Here is a 17,259-nt window from a genome sequence, read left to right as displayed (position 1 = left end):
GGCTCCCTGGTGGGGGATGGGGACCGGCTGTGTGCTGAGGACAGGAGCAGCCCCTTCTTCAGATGTTGGCCGGGTTTCTAGTTGCCACACTGGGGCGGATAAGTGCGCCTCCTAGGTCCTGTCCGGACTGCCATTGACCTTGGGCATTTGTCCCCAAAATCACCTCTGTCCTGCGCAAGCCGCCACCTTGGCGTGCCTGGTGTCCACAGGAGACTCAGGCTCTGTCCACAGGCTGGCCGCAGGGTCAAAACGAAGGCACTGCTCACGCCAGCTGTCTACACCGGTCCCCATTCTGACTGGTCAGGGTCCAGGACTCACTGGTTGGTAAATATTTGGAATGTCATCGCTGTTTTTTTACCGTTGGTGCTTATCTTTGGAAACCTAACGATCTAAACATCTCACGACTCACACTGTGGGGCCCTCTGGGCTTCGGAAGGGTGCCTTGTCGCCGACTGGCTTTGTGGAAGTTTTGTGCAAGCTGTGTTCTATGTGACCACGTGTTTGCTCCCTGGGATGTGCTGTCTGTCTCAGGGTCCTGTGTCTGTGTCCCCAGTGTGATCAGTGCAGCCCTCGTCCCACCTGGTCCCAAGGGACTGTAGCACGAGGGAACGCCTACCTCCCAAGGGGGAGAATCCTCGTGAGCGTGAGTGCCGGCCAACATGGGGGTCACCGGGGACCTGACATTCTCAGCGCCTGCCGGTGCCTTGCTCACAAGGTCAAAGTGGGAGGTGCCGGCTTCCTCTGCTGGTTGGGGAGAGCAGAGATGGCCAAGCTCCCCAGGGCCACCAGAGGGCATCTTCTGGTGGCAGTGAGGGGCTGGGGCTGTCAGGAGAGGGGGTGTTTGGAAACAAAACTTGGGGAGTCGGGGTGTCACAGTGACATGGAGGGGTCAAGGATGACAAAAAAAGTGCAGTGGTAGGGAAACCACCCTCTAGGGCAGAAACATCCTGCCCAGAGTTCCCGTAGCAGCTCCATTGGGAAACACTGGACCAAAGCTTTTTCCAACGACTAAGCCGGATGGACCAGTTTTGTCCCTGCTATTTGAATAGAGCGCCCTCTTGTGTCTCTCTGTCTCACACCATTGGGTACTGAAGAGGCCCCCTATGACTTCATCCAAGGATTGACGCGTCTGCTCACAGTGACTTGCCTTCTGTCCTCTGGCTCCAAGAACCGCCCGTGAGGCCCTCAGGGGCTGAGGGCTAGCTGGTGTGCGCGAAGAGGTTTGCTTCCTCCCTGGGAAGCAGCTGCCTCCAGACTGGAGTTGGGGTCCCCAAGGCGGCTCCCTGCTCCCCTCATTTCCCTGGGAAGCTGGAGCTCCGGAAGGCAGCTGGCAGGAACCTCTCCCCATTCCTGTTACCTCACAGCCCCAGCTCCCTGCTGGGGTCTCTGCCACAGGGTCTGCCTGCAGCTGAAACGTGAGAGGTCACACCTGAGTCCCCTTCTCTTCCCACAGCCTGGGCCTTGAGGCTCCCCCTCCCCCCACTGTCCCATCCAGGTCATCACTTAGTCCCACCTGCTCTGTTCCAGAATCTCCCTCCCTTTCCAGGCCCATCCTCCCTGCCCCTCCCACTTACATCTCTCCGGCTCAGACAAGCCCTTGTGTCTCCAGCTGTTTCCTCATCCATAAGAGGGGAAACAACAGGCCTCATGGGTTGGCAGGAGAGCCTGTGTTCCCCCACGTAAGGGCCGTGCCATGACGCTGACCAGTGCGCATCAGAGCATTTTGTCTCTGCTGGAGCCACTTGGTGTGTGTCCCTCCGGACAATCTGGCTCTGTTGTGCAGGCCGTGAGACATGCCCTCCACGCGCCTCACCACATCCTATCGGAGCACTTCGGGGTCATGTAGTGTCACCCATCATTCTCTTCTCCTGCAGCCCAGCTGTCCCATCGAGGCCCCTGCTGCACCTCCCACCCCCCGCTTCTTGCGACCCCTCTATATTCATGGTTCTCTGGGGCTGCTATCCACTACCCAGGAATGTTTGGAAATTTGCGGAGTGTGTTCTAGGTTACCGTGTAGTGGGGGCACCTCCAGCATCTCTTGGATGGGGCCAAGGATGCGACTGTCCGTTCCAACCAACCATGAGATCCCATGTCCCCCTCAAACTGCCAAGGGTGTCCCCCACCCAGAAACCGACTATATCCTTCAAGCAGTCCCATCTGAGGCCACCACAGTTCTTAGACTCGTTCCTTCCTCTTTTCTTTTTCTTCTCCTCCTCCTCCTCCTCCTCCTCCTCCTCCTCCTCCTCCTCCTCCTCCTCCTCCTCCTCCTTCTTCTTTTTAACACAGCAAGCATTGCTATCACTCCCAGACCTGTTTGACAAGGGTCCGTGTGGGCTTCTGTTCCTAGGAGTCACTAAGAGATCTAGGGGGATGGAGACTGAGAGCGGAAGATGAGAAATCGTTGTGCACTGGCCCTTACGGCTTCCACCCGGAAGCTTCTATTCCCACGGCATTGGCCAGGGCAAGCCCCCCGTGGCCTCCCCTGCCTCAGGGAGAGTGGAGGCATGTACCCCACTTGTGCACGTGGGGGGTCAGAGATATTCGGTCGACAGCACTAATCCCATGGGTTTCACATCTGTCGGCAACTTGTTTTTACTCAGCAGTGTTGTTCAGATGTGTCCTTGTTCATTCCTGTAGATCGAATTCAGAGCCAAAAGTCGAGAAGCCAGACACAAAGAGTAGATGCCGTGAGTCCCACGCTCGTGCGTATTTTTATCACTAGTCAAGCTACTCACTAGTCTCCCTACCTTTCATCTTGACCTCCAACCCAGAAATCGTTCGATTAATCAATCCGTCAAGGAGGAGCCATGTATTCAATGCCTTCTGGGTGCCCTGTGCTCGAAGATACCAGGAGCCGAGGGGGTACACTGTGGTTCTGCCCTCAGGAGGCTTGGAGACTGGTTCAGGTGGCAGCAGAGGCCCGGTGCCGAGGTGTGGACTGCTAATGTTGAGATGCTCCCAGCAGGCGGGGACCTCTGGGGCTGGACAGCCAGAAGGGGCTTCCTGGACAAGCTGGGGCCAGACTGGGAAAGGTGGGTGAGACTGGGACAGGCGGAGAGGGAAGGTAGCTCAGTCGGTGGTCTGGGTGGAATGGTGACGCGTGTACCTGGTCAGGCGGACTGATTCCTTTTGACCTTCAGTGCTCTCCCTTGTCCACAGCATCTGTCTCCTCTTCAAACCTTGTCACCACGCGAGCAACACTAAATCTGGGTGTCCAGATAGAGCCTCACTCCTGAACTATATACCCTTGTTTCTGATGCCTCCTGGGCCCCTCGGTTTCAGCGTGTGCTAACCAAGCCACCAACAGAATCTTCTTCTGCACCCAGATCTCAGATGATGTATCCAGACCTTCACACTCAAAACCTCAGTATCATCTTGGGCACTTTTTCCCCTGATTCCCCCCCTTCCAATTAGTCCCCCAAATTCTGGTATCCACATGAAGTGGTTCATGACTCAGCTGTGGTCTCTGGTCTCCCTGTCTCCAGGCTCCCATGTTGGTGCCATTCAGTGTCTCTGATCATGGTTCTGCCTGTGTCACCCTTCAGCCCTACGGCCTCCTATGGCCGCCTTATCTACAGAATCCAGTTAAAACTCCGTCTGATCTTCCAGGACCCACAGTCTGACCTGCCTGTCTTGTACTTCCCCCTCTGGGCCTGCTGAGCTCTGCCCACTGCCAAGTCCTAGCCAGCCTTCAGAGGCAGTACTCAACCCTCTCTTTTAACTAACCTCCGGACCCTTCCCACTCCCTGGTTCTTCTGGAATAACCATGGCACTGAAATTCATTCCAGGACCCCTCTTGACTTGGGTCCTAGGGCCTTGCTTTGTACACACTATGCATCAGTTCCTATCTGTGGCATTGATTTCCTGGCACACAGCCCCTCCCTTTGTTCCCATCACTTCCACACCCAAACAAAGTCTGCATTTTCCAGGCAGCCTCCAGGAGTGCCCATCAGGACTGCGTGGGCTCTCTCGCCCAGCACCGATGCATTTGCCATGGTTGTTTTGGAAGGGTTCCTTTGTCGGGGAATGTTGTTTTCACTCATACGAAGTTTAATTGTTCATTGAGGGTAAGGCCTATATTGTCCCGACTCAAGTTCGCTTGTTGCGAGGAAGGCTGGGAGCTTAGCCCCAAGAGCTGGTGTGGAAGAAGGAGACACTGGAATCAGACCTGCCTGGCTGCTGAAAGTGGTCACCCGAGCTTTGAGGGTGCTTTGGTCTGAAGGGAATGATGAACCAGACAGTAAGAGCCAGAGAGGCCAGGCCCAGCTAGGGTGGGGCTATTCAGAAAGGTGACCATGGGCAAGGAGCAAGGGATCGAGAGGGGGAAGTCGTGTTTCGAGGGGCAGCCCAGTCTCAACTCAGAAATGGAATCCAGGGCAGGGAACAGAAGCCCCGCTGTGGGTGGGCCAGTGAGGGTGGTAAGGTGACTCATGGGCACACAGTTGCCCAGGGCTGCCCCTGAGCCCTTCAGGCCTTTAGCAAGACTCCATCCCAGGCCCTGCCAACGGCAGCACTTAGCTGCTGAGCTGAAAGAGGAGCACCTGGGTTCCTGTCAGAGGGTGCTGGGTCCCATCTCTTCTCACCTACCCCAATATACCCCAACACATCACTGAAGCCATTGCCGCTCTCCTGGCCCATTCAGTTCCACGTTTCCAGACTTAAAGTGTCCCACCTTAAAAACACTCCTTTGATGGAAGGGCCTGTATCACCAGATTTTTCTGCTGCCCTTTAAAGACAAACTCCAGAAAGAGTTAACCACGCTTGCTTACTTCAGCGTCTTTCCTCCCATTCTCTCTCAGTCCGTTCCAGGTGGGCCTTTGGGTTCATCACGCCTCAGAACTACTCTTACCAAGGTCAACAGCGCCCTCCACCCTGTAGAATTCTGTGGTCAGTTCTCACTTCTGTTCTTCCCTGACCTGCTGGCAGCATTTGACACAGTTGATCCCTCCTCCCTCCCCCTTCCTTGAAACCCTTTGTCCACTGGTTTCCAGGGCACCATCTTTCTTGATCCTCTTCCTTTGCCAGTGGCACTTTCTTCTCATCTTTGAGATGAGATTTCCCATAATCTCCTAATTTCTAAACATGAGGGCTCCTAGGGCTCAGTCTCCGGTATTGCCCTTTTCTGGGTCTAAACTCCCAAGGTGACTCTCTATACTGTCTGTAGGCTGATGACTCCCAGACTCATTTGTCCAGCTGGTCTTCTCCCCAGGGCTTCATGTCAGGTCTCCAGCCATCTGCGTAACGTCCACTGCTGTGTCCAGTGAGCTCATCCTTAGAACAGCACACACAGATGCTGAGAGCCAGTGACTCATCGGGTTCTTGGTACAATTGTTAACGAATTTCTTTTAAAAGTTGACTTAATTCAATATTGCTCCATTGGAGGGAGTTATATTTTTAATAGATGTGCGTTCTATCTCATGTATTTTCATTTCTCCTAGCTGGATTTATCTTATTCACGCCGAAGAGCTCGTGCGGTATACCCAGCACATGTTTCCTGGTGCACCCATATTTCCACATTTTTTAAAGCATGTGTGTGTGTTTATGAAATAGTTGTTGAAGAGGGTAGTTTTCATTTTTAAAAATTTAAAGGTTATTCTCTTTCTCAGTAATTCTTCAGAAACCCATTTCTTCTATGACTTTGAGGCCTACGAGTGTATCATTATGTTTCACCCCAAATTTCCAAATTTCTACTTTGCCTAGCCCCATCTCCCTGTGAACTCCAGATTAAGGATGACGTTGAATTCTGGCTTTGGTAATATCTGTTATCTCTGTAATACGTCTTGAGGAACACATGGATTAAATTATGAATCAAATAAGTAGTGAGAAGTTGGAGCTTTGGGGGTGGGGGTAAGCAGGAAGCTCATCACGTGAACTGCTCCAAAAATCCACACTGGAACCGGAAATGCTTACTGCTCGAGTTGATAACCTACAGGTCGTGTTGCGTGACATAGGCAGAGACACCACGTACGTCACCACACACTCGCCGAATGTCCTTCTGAAAGCCTGAAAGTGGCCAGAGGTAGAAGGAGTATCTCTGAAAGAGAAGCGAAGTTGCTTGTTCACATTCTGCGCAGGCAACTTCATTTTTCCAGATGTTCAGGCCTCAAACTGCTCCGTCTCGTGTCCACTAGCAAATCTTGTCAACTCAGCCCTTGCAACCATATCCAGAATCTGCCCATTTTTTTTCTCACCTCCTGGATCAAGCCACCGCCATCTCTCACAGTGTCCTCCTATAATCTCCTGCATCCCCCCTTTCTCACCACAGTGCCTTCTCAATCCAGACCCCGTCACTGCTCTCCTGCACCCGCCACAGCCCTCGAGGGGCCTGTGTATGCTGGCCTCGGCTCCTCCCTGCTCCCTGTGCTCCAGCCAGTGACCTCTTTGTTCTTTGTCAGACATGCTTCTGCCTCAGGGCCTTTGTACTTGCTGTGCTCTCTGCCTGGAACACTTTCCCCAGGAGTCCCATGGCTCCCTCACTTCTTCTAGTTACCCTTCAGCGAAGCCTTCTCAGACTACCCATCCATTTGTGCCCTTTTCTGGCATTTCTTATTCCCTTTCCCTGTGTTATGTCTTTCCATGTATCTACTAGTTTGTTTCTATTTCCTCCACCAGCATTGTGAGCTCTGTGAGAGGACAGGAATTGTATTTTGGTCATTGCGGTATCACTGGTGCTGAGAAAAGCGCCTGGCACATAGGCAGTGCTAGAGGATGTTTATTACATGAAGGAATCTCCCTCCAGCCTAGTCTGGAGACTGTAGCTGAGGGGCAGGTCCCTGGACTCAGCACCTCTTAGAATCTGTGAGCAGGATCGAGGCTCTGGGTCTCAGGAAGAAGCAAGGACAAGAGTCAGGGCTGAACTAGGCCGGGCACCTGGAGTCACGCTTGATCTGAGGAAGGTAAAGTCAGATGGTCTCAGTGATGGGACCAGCATCTGGGGTTGGCAGCCGAAGTCATTTGCGTGCTGACCTGTCCTGCAAGTGTTAAAGGTCAAAATGAAATGTGATGCCAAAAGAGGGCTGCTCGTGGGCTGCCGTTTTCCCAGGCTGAGCAGATCCCTTGTGTCCTGGGGGCCAGAGAGAAGTGGCCCCAGGCTCCCTGCTCTGAATGTGGGGCCCCAATAAGTCCAGGCTGCCGGGGCCCTGTCTTCTTCCTGAGAGGGCCCCAGGGCCCTGATCTCTCCTTAATTCTCAGACTTCTCCCTGGAAGTGTGGACGAGCAGCTCTGAGTGTGACCCCAGCAGGCTGGAGAGTGAATCGTCTACCCTCTAGCAGGGCCCTGGAGAAGGCTTGAGGGGGCGGGGCCAAAGCAGTGTTGAGATGGGGGCCCTTCCTCTGGAGCAGCAGGAGGAAAGATGCTGGCTGCCCGGTGAGCAGCACTGATGGTTTGGACTGGGAAGCGGGAAGGGTTCTCTCAGACCCAATCCAGGCTCTGGGTCTTGGCCAACGATAGATTTGCAAATGGCTATTTTGAAAACAAGAGCAGGGAATTTTGTTCCCAGGTAACCACTTAGATTCTTGAGAACATTATTCCTTTGTGGAGATTATCCCCTCAAATAAAAATACAGGCACACCTCGTTTTACCCGGCTTCACTTTATTGCACTTTGCAGATCATTGCTTTTTGATAAATGAGAGGTTCGAGACTTTAGCGGAGGAAGTAGCCGCAGATGGGGTGGAAAGAGCAAGAGAACTAGAATTATAAGTGGAGCCTGGGGATGGGGCTGGACGGCTGCCGTCTCACGATCAAACCTGAACGGACGAGGAGTTGCTGCTTTGGCTGAACAAAGGAAGCGGTTTCTTGAGATCGAAACTTCTGGTGGTGAAGATGCTGTGAAGATTGAAGACATGACAACAAAGGATTTAGGACATTCCAGACGCTGGGTTGATAACGAGCGCAGTGGCAGAGTCTCAGAGGGTCGACTCTGATCTGAAAGTTCAGCTCTGGGTAAAACACTATCAAACAGCGTCCCATGCTACAGGGGAATCATTCATGAAAGGAAGAGTCAATTGATGCAGCAAACTTCATTATTGTCTTATTTTAAGAAATCACCACGGCCACCTCGGCTTCAGGCACCCACCACCCTGACCGGTCAACGGCCACCAACGCTGAGGCCAGACCCTCCCCCAGCAAAAAGATGGCGACTCGCTGAGAGCGCAGATGATGGTGAGCATTTCCTTAGCAATAAGGTATTTCTAAATTAAGGCATGTGCACCTTTTAGACATAATGCTATTGCACACTTAGGAGACTACATGCAGCCTTGGGTAAACACGGCTCTTGTATGTACTGGGAAACCAAAACAAAAATCCATCTGTCTTGCTTTATTGCGGGGTCTGGAAGTGAACCCGCGGTCTGTCCGAGGTGTGGCTGGATCAGATGTTACTCTGGCGAGGCCAACTCTCAGTACTGGCCTGGCATCTTTCTCCTGAGTACTCGAAGGACTTCCCAGGGAACTCACGCCAGACATGAGAGAGCTGATTATGTCACTATGAAACCCAAGTCACGGACAGTAAAAAAAAAAAAAAAAAAAAAAGACAGCATGAAAGCAAAATGGAAACGAGAAAAGACATATTGATCATGGGGCAGACTGAGTGTCTGAGTGGGCTGGGGCCAGAGTCCCCAGAGCTCTGAGGACTGTCAGAGAAGACCTAAATGCATCCTATTAAAATTTAAAGGAGAATCCATTTCTCAAGCAGACCTGCCCCCTGGGTTCCCGTAGGGGATCTAAGGAGGCTCGGGGCTCAGCCTGAGGGGGGGGAGTATGGGAAGTGGGGTCCTCACCCCCACCCACTGTGGCCCCTGAGAGCTGAGGACTCGGCAGCCGCTGGGCCTGGACAGTGTGTGTGTGAGTCCCGGCCTCTCCCGTCCCAGGGAATCCGGCCCGGGGCCTAGGAGGAGCTGGCTTCTCCCTGTCTCTCCTGTGGGAGCAGCGGCCTCTTTGGGACACAGTGACATGTGCACACTCTCTTTCATTCTTTCTGGTTTTAATTTTATTGAAGTTGCACAAGCAACTTCAATGAACTGTTTCCATAAATTTTGTTATGGAAAAGAGCAATACCCTTCCTCTTTGGTTACCCTTCTCCCTCTAACAAATGGGCCTGGGTCGCTACCCACCACAGGGCTTGCAGCTCTCGGCATTAACTAGTGAGCTGAGAGCCTCTCCACATGCCACCCGTGGCCCCCGTTTCCCCGGCCTCTCGTCACAGTGGCACGCACATAATTCGCAGCCAAGTCACGTAATGACCTGTGGTTCCTTCTTCTTTCCTGTACAACTTTCCTGTTTTCTCTGTGGATAAAAGTGGGTGTGCATGTTCACTTATTTTTCCATAGATTTATGACTAATTCAACCCTCAAATGCTCACCTCACTGAAACTCCTTCCAGACATTCGTCTGCACGGGCTGCTGTGTAAACTCCATGATTGCTGGCACAGGCCCTTCCCGACGGCGACGTCTAGCGGCTCCCTCTGCTCGGTGCCCAGCTGCCACCCCAGGGTCTCCCTTCAGCCCCCAAACAGGAGTTTCTCTTCCTCCCGTATTGGATCTCCTCTCTCAGCAAACTTACATCTTCCATTCCCTCGTCTGGTTCCTCATTTTCACAGAGACCATCCTGCGGTAGGGTCTTCTGGAGGAAGGGTCTCTGACGGGTGAGGGTTTTTTGGCACTTGACATGACTGAAGGTGCTGGAAAGTCTTATTCTGTCTCTCAGTTGCTCGAAGTGTAGAACTGCAGGTTGGAAATCACGTGCCTTCAGAGTTCTGAAGACGTCGCAGCCTGTCAAGAGTTCCAGATCTGTTCTGGTTCCTGTTCCGTTCTCTGTGACTGTCTCCGGATCTTCCCCTCGTGCTCAGAGCTGTGAAGTGTCACAGGCGTGGCTCCTGGCGTGGGGCAGAGTCTCTCTGAGGCGGTGACTCTCCCAGTCTGACAGCTCGGGGACTTGAGCTTCGCGAAATGGTCCTGCATTGCTCCCTTGATGACTTCTGTCCCCTCTCTCTGGATGTCCTGGGACTCAGGGCTTGGACCTCCTGGCTTGTTTCTCCGACTTTCATACCTGTCAGATGTCCCGTCTCGTCATATTTCACGCTACTCTCCGGGTACTTACTTCTCTCCATTTTGTTTTGCAGCATTTTGTTCCTTTGTGCCATCGGGGTTTTCATTTTCAAGAGCTCCTTTCTTTCCCTGGATTTTTCTTTGTAATAATATCCTGTTCTTATTTGGTAAGGTTTTCTTCTCTCTCGGAAGCTATTAAAGTTAGTCATTTTTGGTTTTATTTTTCTTTTCTACCTTGTTTCTGTCCCCCTCAGGTTCCCTTTGATTCCTGCGTTTGTCCCTTTTCTCAGGTGTCTGGTGAACTCTGGTGTCTTCTCTTGTTTAAGAATAGGAAGCTCACAGGTGACCGGCAGCTTCGGGTGTGAGAGGGGCTCATCGATCGCACGCGTCCCGGTAGCGGCCCATCCAGGCCCTTGTTCTGGGGTGACTGCAGTGACAGTGTCTTTAGGTCTTCCTGCTTGGCCAGAACCCCCATGAAGACTCCTGCTTCCTGACTGAAGGGTGTAGAGTTTCTATTTTGGGAGCCGCAGAAAGGAAAAAGGTAGGAGGTGGAGGGGAGAGGAGCACCCAGTTATGCATACACTTCCTCACTTCTTCATGGTGCCCCTGCCTGTCCTCAGCTCACCTGTTGCCCTCCTCAAAGGCCTCCCCTTTCACCCTTTGCAGAGAAACTTCCAGACTTTCTCTGGGGTGCAGGCGGGGTGATTTCTGGGCTGCTGAAGTTGAGGAAGGGATAGAGGTCTAAAAGCAGTTATCCTGAGGGGTGCTTGGCTGGCTCAGTCGGCAGAACGTGCGACTCTTGATCTCGGGGTGTTGAGTTCGAGCCCCATGTTGGATGTGGAGATTACCTTACAAATTTTTTAAATTAAAAATAAATAAAAATAAAAGCAGTCACCCTGGGGCACCTGGCTCTTGATCTCGGGTTTGTATGTTTGAGTCTCATGTTTGGGGTTGAGTTTACTTAAAAATCAATCAATCGGTCACCTGCTCCTGTCACGCTTCTTCCCTCTCCCTGCTTTAAAAAATAAAAATAAGTGAGTAAATAAGTAAATACAAGCAGTCCTTCTCTTGGTTCCCCTCACGCCTGTCTCCTGAGTCCTTGAGGGGGCCTGTGGTGTAAGTCATGTTGGTTCCCATACTCCCTCCTGTCGATGCAGGATTCCATTTTCTTTTTTTTTTTTTTAAGATTTTATTTATTTATTTGACAGAGATAGAGACAGCCAGCGAGAGAGGGAACACAGGCAGGGAGAGTGGGAGAGGAAGAAGCAGGCTCCTAGCGGAGGAGCCTGATGTGGGGCTCGATCCCAGAACGCCGGGATCACGCCCTGAGCCGAAGGCAGACGCTTAACAACTGAGCCACCCAGGCGCCCCAGGATTCCATTTTCTTGAGCCTGCAAATTCTTTTCCACCCATAAATTTCTTTCCAACTTCTGTGAGCTTATTGCCAGTGTCCTTTCCTACCTTTCTCTTCTTTGTGGATTTGTGATGCCAAAGGAAAAGAAAAAAAGAGAAAGGGGGAAAGAGAGGGGACAGAGCAGGGGTGGGGGGGGAGGGGAGGCAGAAAAGCAGAGAGAAAAGAAAGAATGCTTTCCCCGCCATCTTTAATAACAGACTACTAGTAGGGTTGTTTTTAGATATCTTTCAGCCATGGAACTCATTCTTCTGAAGAGCCCCAGAGAAAGCCACCCTGGGAGCCCCTACGGCGCCTCCCTAAACTTCTAGGAGTCAGAGGAGCACAGGGCAATGTGCCAGTTCCAGAAAGGCTAGAAAGTCTTTGGGCTCCGGACCGAGACAGAATCAGATTCCAGCCCCACCTCCAGCAAGCACTGGCCAGTCCCTAAAAATAGGGTCAGTAGTATCTGCTTCACAGGCTGCTTGTGAGAAATGAATGGCAAGATAGTGCGGGCCGCTTACCGCCGTCTTGGCATACAGCAAGCGCTCAACAAAGGTGCCACTTCCTTCCCTGCTTCCTTCCTTCTTCACTGTTCTTTCCTTCCTCCCATCTTCCTCTCTTCCTTCTTGCCTCCCCACCCCCAGCACGACTCTGATCTTCTCCAGGCTAAGGTGCCCTTTCTGCACGGTCAGTAGAGCCGCTGAGGGCCGTAAGCCAGGGTGTGCTTGTCCGTCGGGCCTTGTGGGACGGCGTTTTCGAACGGGGAGGGTTGGAGGTCAGCTCCAGGGCCGTGACTGGTTAATCCTGGGACAGTAACACAGAAAACCAACAAACAGAAAAACAAAACACACGGGCTGTGGGGCAGCGGGAGTGTATGACCCTGGTGTTGAGCGGGGGCCCACCTGGATTTTATTAGCTGCAGACCATAGGACGCTTTTACCTCTTCCACCTTTGGGCCTTGTTTGAAATGCGGCCCCTACAGGGAAGCAGGTCACGCGGTGTGAGCCCTGCCATGGCAAGTTTGGGTAAGTCTGCCCCTCTCTGGATCTCAGCTTCCTCCTTGGTAACTGGAGGGTGTGGGAGAGGGCCTGAGTCGCAGAGTCGGGGCTGGGGTCCGAGGGCTGACGGCTGGCGCTGAGATCCTGGACAGTGCCTTTGCTCTTTGTGAACCTTGGTTCCTACCGTAGAATGAATGACGGCCACCTGGCCCAGGCGAGGGCTCTCTGGCTGTCGTGCTGCGACGCGTAGAATCTTTCCAGCTCTTGTCAGGGGATGAGCTCCTGCCGCTCTGCGCTCCAGGCTGGGAGGAGCTGTTGCTCGGATGCGGCCTCAGGGAAAGGCCTGGGCTAGGGAGCTGTGGCGGCTGTTAGGAGCCCTCGTCTCTCCCTGAGGAGACGCTGGCCTTTTCGAGCTGTCAGAGCACCGAATCCAAGCTCAGCTGCAGGGCGCCCCTTCTTGGGCGGGAGCCTTTGGCCGTGCGCCCCAGCCTGAGATGAGACATGTGTCGGGAGGAATTTCTTTCGGAGCCCAGAGCCGGGTACCGGGATGGTGTGCCTGAGCACATACAGGCGAAGGGACCAGGAGGCCGAAAGAGAGGCTCAGTCTCTGCAGTTCTCTGGCCCCACAGCTTAGAAAAATGAGAAGAGAGTTGCTCTTTCTCCATGGTCTGTAGTCTCTTGGAGGCGGGTCCCCGCTGCAGTGTCTCCCCCTCTTTGCCATCTGCAGGGTGGAGGCCCAGCCCCGGGAGACACCGATGCCTCCCGCCAGCCGTACCCCCCTGCCCTGCACCTGCTGCCTCACTCTTTGGTGCTCCCGGGGTGCCTTTCTCCACTCTGGACGTGGAGGCCTCTCGGGGCTGCCGGGAACGTCAGATAGACTGAGACCCTTGTCCAGAGCCTGGCGCACCACACCCCAGCCCGTTGCCAAGAAGACGGAGTGGGGGGCGTCCTTCACTCCTTGCACGCCGCGCAGAGCACCCGTCACAATTTAGCGGTAGACCACGGCTTTGGCGCCGGCCAGACCTGGGTTCCAATCCTGGCTCTGCCACTGATTAGAAAGACTTAACCTCTCCATGGCTCAGCCCTCTCAGCTGGAAAGTGAGAATCCTAATGGTCCCTCTTTATCAAAGTTGTTGAGAATAAAAGGAAACAATATTTGTAAGTACCTGGCACAGTGCCTGGCACGCGGTAAGGTGACCTCTTATTCTGCCATGAATTATCAATATTTACTTACATGGTTGCCTCTTCAAGTAAAGGGTAAATTCCTGGTGTCTCCTGCTTTTTACAAGCACTTTGCAGTAAAGCGCACGGAAGCCAAATGGCCTGTGTGGGAATCCTGGATCTATCAGGGTGCCCTTCTGATGTAAAGTCAGCTGGGTAACGCCCTGTGCCTCGGTTTCCCCATCAGTAAGTTGGAAATGGTAACAGTAATTCCATCTGAAAAGGTTTCCGTGAGGCTTAACTAGCTGCTGCACGTAAAGAATGTCCGGTGCTTGGTGCAGAAGTACTCCGTGAAAGTCTGCTGTTACTCATATTATGGAAGGGTCCCCAGAAATCATTTTGCCCAAATTCCCCACTTTGCCAATGAGGAAACTATGGCTCAGGGAGACATTAATATGGCGTGTTAATGACAGAAGCTGTCCTGTTGACCCCCACTTAAAACATGCCGAAGGGAGGAAGGGAGGAAGGGTGCCGTGGTGCGTGTGTAGGAGTGTAAGGGGGACACGTGCCGTCTTGCTGAATGGCAGGGAGACGGTTCTGATGTGTTGCTGGGTTGGAGACGGGGGTGCCTTCAGTTTCCACGAAGAGAGATGATCGACCCCAGAGGATTCCTTTGATTCTAGAGATAACATAGGGCAGCCTGCTTGGGGGGCCATGACCCACACAGGTGGAGGAGGGCACCCCCGGGGGTGGGCCGTGGCTGGAGAGGCGGAGCCTGACCAGGCTGGGGAGGCCTGGCGTGGCCTTGGATGGAGGGAATATGAACTAAAGAATTCGGGGAGGATGAGATATGGCAACTCGCCCTCCACTGGTTCAGGGAGAAAGTGGGGTTTTTTTCCATTATACTTTAATTTGTATTTTGTCATAGTTGCAAAATAAAAACATAAAATGAAAAAAGAGAACCCATTTGGCTCAGAAGAAAGGAGATTGAGGAAGCCAGAAATCGAGGAAAGAGTTGAAAGGGGATGCAGGCTGTCCGGGGCTGTCCGGCAGATTCCTACACAAGCGGAGTCAGCCCGGGCCAAGAGGGGGAGCTAAGGGCATCAGACCAAAGGACAAGTGGGGCCTGAACTACAGGCAGAATTTTGGACCTGCGCTGTGGACGGGTGTCATCTGTCACCGTGGGCGGCTTGCAGACCAAAGAGGGACAGCCCAGCTGGCAGGAGGGTGGAGAGAGGTGTGTCCTAGGGCATAGCAGCCAGCGGAAGACAGATTGGGCCAGAGCAGGGCAGCAGGAGGCGGGCGTGCCAGGCAGGCAGGTTCCCAGGAACATGGTGGCAACAGACCGGGCAGGACTCAGGAGCCAAAACGAGCCTAAGGCAGCCAGAGAGAAGTCGGGCTGTGAGCGAGGCCTTGTGACCCGTTGGCAAGTACGGCTGGCAGACTGGAGCCAGGAGGCGGCCAGCCAGGGGCCAGGCAGGGCTTCCGGGGACTGGAGCCAGAAGCAGGGAGGGCACCTCCCCAGGGATGGTGACAAGGAGTGGAGGCAGCTGGCTGGGTCCAGAGGGCCAGGGAGGCTTGTCCACAGGCTGTGCTGTTCAGCATGCCGAGGGGTCAGGTAGGAAAGTGTGTTTGCCCGGTGGGGGCCAGGTTGGACACAGGCTGATTCCGACGGAAGGAGAGCTGTCCCTCCGCAAAGAAGAGGAGGCCAGGTCCCGTAGACTTTCAAAACGTCAGCAGATCTAGCAGCTGGGCCGCCTCAGATCCGTCTCTCGGAAGTCTCTGGGACTGCTTAGCTTGCGAGCTCAGGAGCAGACTCTAAGAATGATGATTTTCCTGAAGGTTGTAACCCACTGGGGGTAGCACTCTGTGGACTCTGGGTTTTCGCCGCCGCAGTGAGTGCCTTCCAGTGAGGAAGGCAGCTGGGGACTCTCATCCTCCTCTGTGACCACCTTGAGGAGGGAGGAGCCCCTTGGGGCAGAGCGGGAGATGCTGGCTTGAATGGGTCTGGAACCCGGGGAACCCGGTGTCCCCTAGGGAGCCAGCTGCAGGTTAAGCAGCCACCCAGGAGCTCCCTCTGGGGGATGGAGGGAGGCAGCGGAGGCGGGACTTGGGCCCAGTTGCGGCCCCTGCCCAGACTCCAGCAGATGTCCCGGGGTCTGACTGCTGCAGGGAAGAGCAGAGCAGGCACTCACGCATATCCCCGCACTGATCCAGGCTCTCTCCCTCCCCCTTTTTAGGGGTCTTTGTTGGCCCCACTACTCTAAAGGGCCTCTGAAGGTCAGCCCTCACCTGGGGCTGGGGAAAGGCTGCTGTGAATGTAGGAGGGCTCTCTCTGGGGTCCAGCAGGACAGGACATGATGTCTGCTCCAGTCCTCATCGAAGGGAGAGGCCCTTCCCCTCTCAGGCAGGACAGCGCTGAAAGCAGCCGGGCTCCCCCAGGCTCCCTATCATCCCTGGCCCTGGCAGGGGGAGCCTTTCTCTCTAGGATAGCAATGAGATGGGGGTCAAGCGCTGGTCTCTGTAGGAAGGCCCAAGGAGGCAGTCGGGGTCCCCGCAGGCTCTATAGATAGGCCCGGCCGTCCACCGTGGGGCCCCAGGCATGCTCTCCACACTCCAGCTGCTGGCTGGACCTAGGGGACACTGTTGCTCTCTGAAGAATCATGGTGCGAGCGTGGCACGCTCAGAACACTGCTTCCAACCTTCCAGGAATTCCTCCGAGGCCAAGTCCCCTCCCTGGACTCCTGGGCACTTGGCTCCTGCCAGTCGGCCTGCCTCATAGCTATTGTCTGTGTTTGCAGCTCTCTGGGTGAGAGCCTCCCGCGGGCCGTGATGCAAACCATCAGGGGGATTTAGGCGGCACCGGGACAAATGCTCCTTATTTCATCTGTTGCATTTCATTTCAATGTGTGTTAGAAAAATGACCGTGAGTCCTTAGGGTGAAGCGGTGACCAGGCGGGCCCTGCAGGCGGTGCTCAGGAGGCCTGTCTCTGAGCTCGGATGCTGGACAGCCTGAGGTGTGCGGCCTTGGGACCAGCCCCAGGAGCGTCACCGCGGGCCTTTACCACGTTCCCCGGCAAGATCACTTCCGATGTGTCAGGTCATGGAAGTAACTGGGGAAGGACGGAAGGTTGGGCCCTCTGCTTTGGGTCCTCTTCTATGATTGAGGGGAAGATCACTGCGCCTGGAGCCCAGGAGGCCTGGGAGTGACCTTGGCTCTGCCCTGATGGGCCATGGGATTTAGGGCCAGCCGTGAGCCCGTCTGCGCCAGTGGGTCCTGATCTGGGGGGTGACAGGCTGCGTCCTGGGCCGAGGTGAGGATTAAATAAGCAGATAATAAGATTAAATAAGGAAACAGCCCCGCCCCACCCCCGAGCTTGGAAGCAGCCTGTTGCCCGGCGAAACAGTGCCCCTGGGGAGGCTGGCAGGGCAGGACAAAGGCAGGATTGGGGGGGTCTAGGAGCTCGGCCTGGAGCCAGCCCAGCCGGTTTGAATCCCCGCTCACTCGATACCTGCTGGGTATGTAACCTCTCTGTGCCTCCCTTTGTCCCCCACAAAGTGGGGAGAGTCCTAGCAGCCAGCAAGGGCTGTTCTGGGACTGAACGTGCAGCCCCGTGTCCGCCAGCACCCGCGAACACACACTGAGTGTCAGCTTGCGGGCCCC

General features: G+C 54.2%; 1 protein-coding gene across 5 annotated transcripts in view; it reads left to right on the top strand.

The window, feature by feature from the left end:
• HIVEP3 (HIVEP zinc finger 3) overlaps nucleotides 1-17,259 on the top strand; it is a 451,785-nt gene that overhangs the window by 403,108 nt on the left and 31,418 nt on the right. The window lies entirely within an intron of this gene.

This window comes from Ursus americanus, chromosome 12 (assembly GCF_024610735.1).
Source record: "Ursus americanus isolate L20-20 chromosome 12, mUrsAme1.1.p, whole genome shotgun sequence".
Lineage (NCBI taxonomy): Eukaryota > Metazoa > Chordata > Mammalia > Carnivora > Ursidae > Ursus > Ursus americanus.
This window is presented reverse-complemented; position numbering and strand designations above follow the sequence as displayed.